This window comes from Thalassophryne amazonica, chromosome 6, assembly GCF_902500255.1.
Source record: "Thalassophryne amazonica chromosome 6, fThaAma1.1, whole genome shotgun sequence".
Lineage (NCBI taxonomy): Eukaryota > Metazoa > Chordata > Actinopteri > Batrachoidiformes > Batrachoididae > Thalassophryne > Thalassophryne amazonica.
The window spans coordinates 11,888,206-11,897,207 of NC_047108.1; the positions used below are offsets into that span (position 1 = coordinate 11,888,206).

General features: G+C 44.6%; 1 pseudogene; it reads right to left on the reverse strand.

The window, feature by feature from the left end:
* Positions 1–6,547: 6,547 nt before the first annotated feature.
* Positions 6,548–7,230, reverse strand: LOC117511413 (annotated as a pseudogene).
* Between the last annotated feature and the right edge of the window lie 1,772 nt (positions 7,231–9,002).

The window sequence follows — 9,002 nt, forward strand, 5'->3', positions numbered from 1 at the left end:
TTGCGGGGTTTCCCTGCGTGCGTGTTATGACCCACCCTTAGCCCAGTTTCTAAGGACGGGCGTTGTAGTTTGACCGTTTTGGGGCAGTCCTTCTGCATATGCTCACAAGAGCCGCAGACAAAACATTCCCCGCGGGCCAGCCTCCTTTGTCTGACGTTTGTTTTTAATTTGGCCCTGCTCGTGTCCATAGCCTCCTCAGCAGGGGGAGCTGTAGCCACACGGAGCTCTCTGGCAGTGAAGCGTGGGGACGACGTCACCCTTTCGGAACCGGAAGGGGGAGGGACGGCTCGTGCCCGGTCACGCCCCCCGGCCTGCTCCTAACGATGCTCATTCAAACGGTTGTCTAAGCGTATAACCAAATCGACAAGCCCGTCAAAATCCCGCGGTTCCTCCTTAGCCAGCAGGTGCTCCTTCAGGACCAGAGACAGTCCATTTACAAAGGCGGCGCGGAGCGCAACGTTATTCCAGCCGGACCTCGCTGCCGCGATGCGGAAGTCGACTGCATACTCGGCTGCGCTGCGGCGCCCCTGTCTCATTGACAGCAGCACGCTCGAAGCGGTCTCGCCTCTGTTGGGATGGTCAAAAACTTGTTTGAACTCCCGTATAAACTCAGCATAAGACGTTGGGAGCCGTGAATTCTGCTCCCAAAGCACCGTAGCCCAGGCGCGTGCCTCTCCTCGAAGCAGACTAATAACATAAGCCACCCGGCTGGCGTCTGACTCGTACATGACAGGACGCTGTGAAAAGACGAGCGAACACTGCATGAGGAAATCTGCGCACGTCTCAACACAGCCTCCGTATGGTTCCGGAGGGCTTATGTATGCTTCAGGGGACGGTGGGGGGGTCGTTGAATGACCAGTGGAACGTCTGTTACAGGCCCAGGACCAGCCAGAGGAGTGGCTGCAGCAGCGCCCTGATCGCGCGCTTCCACCCTGGCGGTGAGAGCCGGTTAAGGAGAACATTCTGCTCGGCCACTAAATCCAGCCGAGCCGTGAAGGCAGTTAAGATTTGCTGCAGCTCACTCAACACGCCTCCCACTGACGCCTGCGCTCCTGGCTCTTCCATTGGCCGTTCAAACTCGGGTTGACGCCCCTCGGAGTCCATGACTATTGGCCGAGAAATCCTGTTGTGAAGGTGTCGTAGCACGGACCCACAACAGGGGGCGCAAATGAACGGACAATGAGTAAGCCAAAAAGTAACAATTTAATGTTGTGATAATACACAACTAAATTCACAGAATTTGCACAGTCAATTAACACCAGGTGACGTGTGGGCAGGCTCGAAGATAGAAGACCCCCAACGAGAGAGAAGCCGCGTCCCACACGGCTTCCACCACCAACGGTCTGAAGAACACCGGAGCCGCCAAGTCCCGAGTCCCCAGGTGGCCTCTGTCTTCGGCTGTCGACCCTGGTACTGCTGGCAGAAAGCAGAGATAAGATGTATGAGTGTGGGTCCGCACACTCAGTAATCCACAGTCCAAACACAGTTAGGAGGGAGCACCTCCACCTCCAATCACACACACTCGTGCAGCTCCTGGTCAACCACTTATCTGGGTTGGGGTGTGAGGCGAAGCCGTCGCTGTCACACCAAACGCCAATTCCACAGATAAGGCAACACTCCAGGAAAACGGCTGCAGCAGAAGTTCAGGTTATTACACACAAAGTGTTAGTCAGCAGAGAAATTACCTTTCCAATGGTAGTCGATTTCTCGGCGGGGAGGTGGAGTTGCAGTCCGGCTTATGTACTGGTGTAGATGAGTGACAGCTGGTGCGATGAGTGACAGCTGTCACTTCCTCTGGGTCTGGCGCCCTCTCGTGCTTGGAGCCCGCACTCCAAGCAGGACGCCCTCTGGTGGTGGTGGGCCAGCAGTACCTCCTCTTCAGCGGCCCACATAACAAAGAAATGTGAATGAATTGTGGAATGTTGTTAAAGAATCTTGGAGTGGAATAACAGCTGAAAGGTGCCACAAGTTGGTTGACTCCATGCCTCGCAGATGTGAAGAAATCATGAAAAACCGTGGTTATACAACTAAATACTAGTTTAGTGAGTCACAGGATTGCTAAAAAAGCAGATTGAACATAATAGTTTTGAGTTTGTAGCATCAACAGCAGATGTTACTATTATTGTGAACACCCCCTTTTCTACTTTTTTTTTTTTTTTACTAATAGCCCAATTTCATAGCCTTAAGAGTGTGCATATCATGAATGCTTGGTCTTGTTGGATTTGTGAGAATCTACTGAATCTACTCCCTTACCAAAAAGTAGTACATGCAACTATGTTTCAAGTATACTTCCAGTTTACTTTTTATATACTTATCAGTATTATTTTTTGGTAAGGGCTGGTACCTTGTTTCCCATGTAACAATAAGAAATATATTCAAAACCTGGATTAATCTTTTTAGTCACATAGCACTACTATTATTCTGAACACCACTGTACAAGTTGATTGTTATTTACATTGACATTGATTATTCTTGTGTTGTCCTTTCTTTTTTTTTTTTTTGCATGATTGAATAAAGAATAAAAACTCTCCTCTTCCTCCTCCTCCATCTTCTCTGTGCGATGCTCTTTCAGTCTTTTCTCCCACTTCATTCTAAGCACCCAGTGGGTTCACACCCTCATGGCTTTGACTGGATGCAACCTTCAGAGATTCCACAGCCGTCTTCAGGGCAGCCACATACGAGGTCTGTGAGAAAACTATCTGACCTTTTTATTTTTTTCAAAAACTATATGGATTTGAATCATGTGCGCTTGCATCAGACAAGCTTGAACCTTCGTGCACATGCGTGAGTTTTTTCACGCTTGTCAGTTGCGTTGGAAACCATTCGTAAGATTCAGACGGCTTTCGGTGGCTTTTTGAGTGAGTATCCGAGAAATTGTTTAACAGCTGGGCATGTTCCAACTTGTCCTGTGAGACTTCCAACACGGAGGTGTTGTTTGTCCCGCGCCATGAGCAGCCGCGTCCCGACGCACGAATCCGTCCGCATGTCTTTCATTACAAAATCTCCTTTAACAGTGGAATGTGCCAATAAAGTGCTGATCCCAACCTCTTCTGAAACTTCTCTGCTAGTCACACGACGTCCTGCATCAACAGAGCCTTAAATTTGGAAGTGATCTGCTCGTTCCAGCCTGTCGATGGCCGCTCGGGGCGCGATGCGCCCTCCACCGCCGTGGGCCGTTTTTAATCCAGTTTTAATGGTCCTTAATCCATGTGATACCGATAGAATCTTCACCGAAATCCATCTGAATCTTCCAAATGGTTTCCATCTGGCTGTCTGGCAGAGTTTCTGAAAAAAATTTCATGGAACAAAGCGGCAGTCACTCCGCCATTCCTAAACAATAAAAATCTGATGAGGGGGGTGGACCAGTGCTCACTCAAAGCCTGCCCACAGACAAATGACACAACTGACAGGCGTGAAAAAACTCACGCATGTGCACGAAGGTTCAAGCTTGTCTGATGCAAACGCACATGATTCAAATCCATATAGTTTTTGAAAAAAATAAAAAGGTCGGATACTTTTCTAACAGACCTCGTATCAAAGCAGAACATTTTACCCGTGAGGAAGTACTTACATTACTACTCAAATACACATAAAACAGGTGGTGCTTCTGTTGAATCCCGAAATCCAACAGAGCTAAAATTTTACAGGCAAACTGTTCTTACATGACATTTGATGCAGAGAAGATCAAGGCTCCAAGAAAGAAGTATGCATTCAATAACTGTAATTATTACGGCTATATACGGCTTATACATTACGGCTGAATGGATCCTTGTCATTTGATTGGTGCTTTGTATGTGACGTGAAATGGATTATTTTTCCCATTTGTGTTGCACTGCATTTCGCGTGCAATTTGGTTCCATACATTTTGTACCATTGCACACTGCGACCACCACCCATTGGTGGGGACAGCATTTAGCTAAACATGGTGGAGTTTGTTTTAATCACAGAAGACGGTTTGAAGGAGCTAATTGACGGTGATAACTGCTAATTCTTCTAACACAGACACACACACACACACACAAAATCGCTGCGCCATAAGCTGTCTGGAGACCTAAAGAGCTGTTAGGATGAAAAGCTGGACTCTTTTCTGACGTGATTTTTCTCTGGAGGAACGACACGAAGGAACTAGTCTTTTTGTTGTTGTTGTTGTTTTGTTTTTTGGAAGTACACAAAGTCAGTGCACAGCATCACGAACTACATTGTCAGAATTACTTTGAACTTTCTGTTTTTCCAAGTGGACTCCTGCACTCAAAAAAATGGCTCTTTGGATGAACTCAATTCAATTATGTGCAGGATTTCCATCTAATAAATATATATTGCCCCAACTCAAATAAAACACATCAATGGAAGATACTGTAATTTAATTTATTTGGGACAACATATGCAACCCCAATTCCAATGAAGTTGGGACGTTGTGTAAAATGTAACTAAAAACAATACAATGATTTGCAAATCCTCTTTAACCTATATTCAACTGAATACACTACAAAGACAAGATATTTAATGTTCAAACTGATAAACTTTATGCTTTTTGTGCAAATATTTGCTAATTTTGAAATGGATGCCTGCAACACGTTTCAAAAAAGCTGGGACAGTGGTATGTTTACCACTGTGTTACATCACCTTTCCTTCTAACAACACTCAATAAGCGTTTGGGAACTGAGGACACTAATTGTTGAAGCTTTGTAGGTGGAATTCTTTCCAATTCTTGCTTGATGTACGACTTCAGTTGTTCAACAGTCCGGGGTCTCTGTTGTTGTATTTTGTGCTTCAAAATGCGCCACACATTCTCTTTTACTACGAAGCCACGCTGTTGTAACACGTGCAGAATGTGGCTTGGCATTGTCTTGCTGAAATAAGCAGTGATGTCCCTGAAAAAGACGTTGCTTGGATGGCAGCATGTGTTGCTCCAAAACCTGGATGTACCTTTCAGCAGTGATGGTGCCATCACAGATGTGTAAGTTGGCCATGTCATGGGCACTAACACACCTCCATACCATCACAGATGTTGGCTTTTGAACTTTGTGCTGGTAACAATCTGGATGGTCTTTTTCCTCTTTTGTCCAGAGGACACGACGTCCATGATTTCCAAAAACAATTTGAAATGTGGACTCATCAGACCACAGCACACTTTTCCACTTTGCGTCTGTCCATTTCAAATGAGCTCAGGCCCAGAGAAGGTGGCAACCTTTCTGGATGTTGTTGTTTGGGTTTCACTTTGCATGGTAGTTTTAACTTGCACTTGATGCAGCGATGAAGTGTGTTAACTGACAATGGTTTTCTGAAGTGTTTCTGAGCCCACGCCGTAAGATCGTTTACACAATGATGTCAGTTTTTAATGCAGTGCCACCTGAGGGATCGAAGGTCACGGGCATTCAATGTTGATTTTCAGCCTTGCAGCTTACATATAGAAAGTTCTCCAAATTCTCTGAATCTTCTGATTATATTATGGACTGTAGATGATGGAATCCCTAAATTCCTTGCAATTGAATGTTGAGAAACATTATAAACATTATAAAAACAACAAAGTTTATCAGTTTGAACATTAAATATCTGTCTTTGTGGTGTATTCAATTGAATATAGGTTGAAGAGGATTTGCAAATCATTGTATTCTGTTTTTATTTACATTTTACACAACATCCCAACTTCATTTGAATTGGGGTTATAGACTTGAATGAATTTGTTTGTCCCAGTCTAGATGTTGTGAAACAAGATAGAAAATCAATCAATCAATCAATCAATTTTTTTTATATAGCGCCAAATCACAACAAACAGTTGCCCCAAGGCGCTTTATATTGTAAGGCAAGGCCATACAATAAAAATAATACCATCAGTTTGTCAAACACACTATGTCTGCCACAACACAAGATATTAGTTTGATCCTTAATTAATTTCTTTATGAGGTTAGTTAAAGATAGGAAATAATCAGAGGTAAAAGTAAGAGCTTTACACGCTCGCCTGAGGGATCGAAGGTCACGGGCATTCAATGTTGGTTTTCAGCCTTGCTGCTTATGTGTGAATTATATTATGGACTGTAGATGATGAAATCCTAAATTCCTTGCAATTGAACATTGAGAAACATTGTTCTTAAACTGTTGGACTATTTTTTTCAAGCAGTTGTTCACAAAGTGGTGATCCTCGCCCCATCTTTGCTTGTGAATGGCTGAGCCTTTTGGGGATTCTCCTTTTATACCCAATCATGACACTCACCTGTTTCCAATTAACCTGTTCACCTGTGGAATGTTTCAAACAGGTGTTCTTTGAGCATTCATCAACTTTCCCAGTCTTTTGTTGCCCCGTCCCAGCTTTTTTGAAACATGTTGCAGGCATCCATTTCAGAATGAGCAAATATTTGCACAAAAACAAAGGCTACCAGTTTGAACATCTTGTGTTTGTGGTGTATTCAATGGAATATAAGTTGAAGAGGATTTGCAAATCATTGTATTCTATTTTTATTTACATTTCACACAACGTCCCAACTTCCTTGGAATTGGGGTTGTGTAAAGTGACAAAAAACAATAACAAATGGCTCCTATACTCCGGCCCCTAATTGTGAAGGAAGAAAACAATTAAATATCCTAGGAGCCATAAAGTCCAATCTTCTTTGTGCTCTTCTTCCTCACTCTCAATCATTTGGAGTATGTGCTGGCTGTCTACAAAAACGTACACATTGATGCGCCGGTAGCGACACGCCTATGTTTGCACTTCTGGGGAACTCTTTGCACCAGCCCTTTGGCCTGACTGTCCTCACTGGCCAGGTTTCGGTGTGTGCGGCGTATGTAGACCCAAGACAGATGCTGAAGACTCCAGACTGTCACAGGGTCAGCTGGATGGGGTCGGGCTTCTCTCCTTTGACTCTAATGCACTAACGGAGCAAAGGACACAGCCAAGATGTTTTACTCTCCCATGTTCACTGCCCACTCCTGGTTATCTGGGTCAGCTGATCCTCTGTAGTTTTTAACCAGAATGTCTCCACTTTTCAGCAGTACGTTCATGTTATTTTCATGATCCTTCTGCAGACCTGCGCCACAATAAATGTGATCATACTGGTGGCTGTCTGTTGTGATTTCCAACCAATTCCCCACCACAAAGACGGGTTCACAAAACTTATCAAAGCTGTTACTGTTCTTTATGAATTCATCCAGCAACCATTTGCTCCACTGCTGTAGAAATGTCTGTGATATTGGATCATACAATGACATCTTCTGCTGGCACATTTCCTGCAACATCACTTTTGGTACCAAAGTGAATAATGAGAAAAAGCCCAATGGGTCATGAATGGAACAAATGATGGAAAGAATGCCACGGCTTACGGTTGTTTTCCCACTTTTGGCTCAAAAATGAACTTGTTGTTTTCGGCACACTAATGTAATCCAAGAGCCGTTTCCACAGATAAACTATCCTGTTGCAGATGGATTGTCTGGTTGCTGTGGATCGGCTTTCCTCTGGGATAAACAACAATGTGGCAGGACTATCGCTGGTCCACTTTGACAGTTGAAATTGAGCATAAGTCAGTTAAGGCGGTGGCCAAAGATTTCAGACAATCATCTACATAAAAGCGATAATGGATGTGTTGTGTGGGCCGCTGAAGAGGAGGTACTGCTGGCCCAACACTAGAGGGCGCCCTGCCTGAACGACGGGCTTCAGGCACCAGAAGGCGCAGCTGCCTCCCAGGAACAACACCGGTAGTGACAGCTGTCACTCATCTATTCATCATCCAACCATCCCATAAAAGCCGGGCAGCAACTCCACCTCCCTGCCGAGAAATCAGCTTATCCGACAGGTAAACCTCTCAGCCGTTTCTGTGCCGTACGCACATATTTGCTTCTGAACTCTTTGCAGTCGTAACCTTCTGTATACTTACAGCTTGGAGCTGGTTTGGTGTAAATTTGGAGGAACTGGCGTTTCCACTCCTCGATTTCCTAAGTATTACATTAGGAATACTTAGGAACTAAGTATACTTAGGATTTCTAAAAACAATTTGAAATGTGGACTCATCAGACCACAGCACACTTTTCCACTCTGCATCTGTCCATTTCAAATTTGCACTTGTAGATGTAGTGATGAACTGTGTTAACTGACAATGGTTTTCTGAAGTGTTCCTGAGCCCACAGGGTAAGATCCTTTACACAATGATGTCAGTTTTTAATGCAATGCCGCCTGAGGGATCGAAGGTCACTGGCATTCAATGTTGATTTTTGGCCTTGCCGCTTACATGTAGAAAGCTCTCCAGATTCTCTGAACCTTCTGATTATATTATGTGACTGTAGATGATGGAATCCCTAAATTCCTTACAATTGAACGTTGAGAAACATTGTTCTTAAACTGTTGGACTATTTTTTCATGCAGTTGTTCACAAAGTGGTGATCCTTACCCCATCTTTGCTTGTGAATGGCTGAGCCTTTTGGGGATGCTCCTTTTATACCCAATTCGAAATTCTCTACTATGCACTTTTTGAATCAACACATTTGTGTGAGTCTCTTTTCACACACACACACACACACACTTATCTACAACTGCTTAGTCCAATCAAGGGTCGCCGGGGGCTCGAGCCTATCCCAACAGTCATAGAGCATGAGGCGGCGTACACCCAGGACAGGACACCAGTCTGTCGCAGGGCCACAAACACATTCACACCCACTCACTCACCTACAGACAATTTAAAGACTACAATCCACCTAACCCGCATGCCTTTGGATGTGGGAGGAAACCGGAGCACCCGGAGGAAACATGCAAACTCCACACAGAAAGGCCACAGGCGTGAATTGAACCCATGACCTTCTCGCTGTGAGGCAACAGTGCTAACCACTAAGTCACCGTGCTACCCGCCTTTTCACACATGAAAATCAAGTCAAAATACAGACTCACCATGGTGGAGACCATCTTGCAGCCTGCTTATGGCTGGCACTCAGCTCCTACTGTCCGGACTATGAGAGACTAGCTGCCTCTTCTCAGTGCACGATGGGTATTAGTAAGATTTTATCGATATTGATGCCATTAT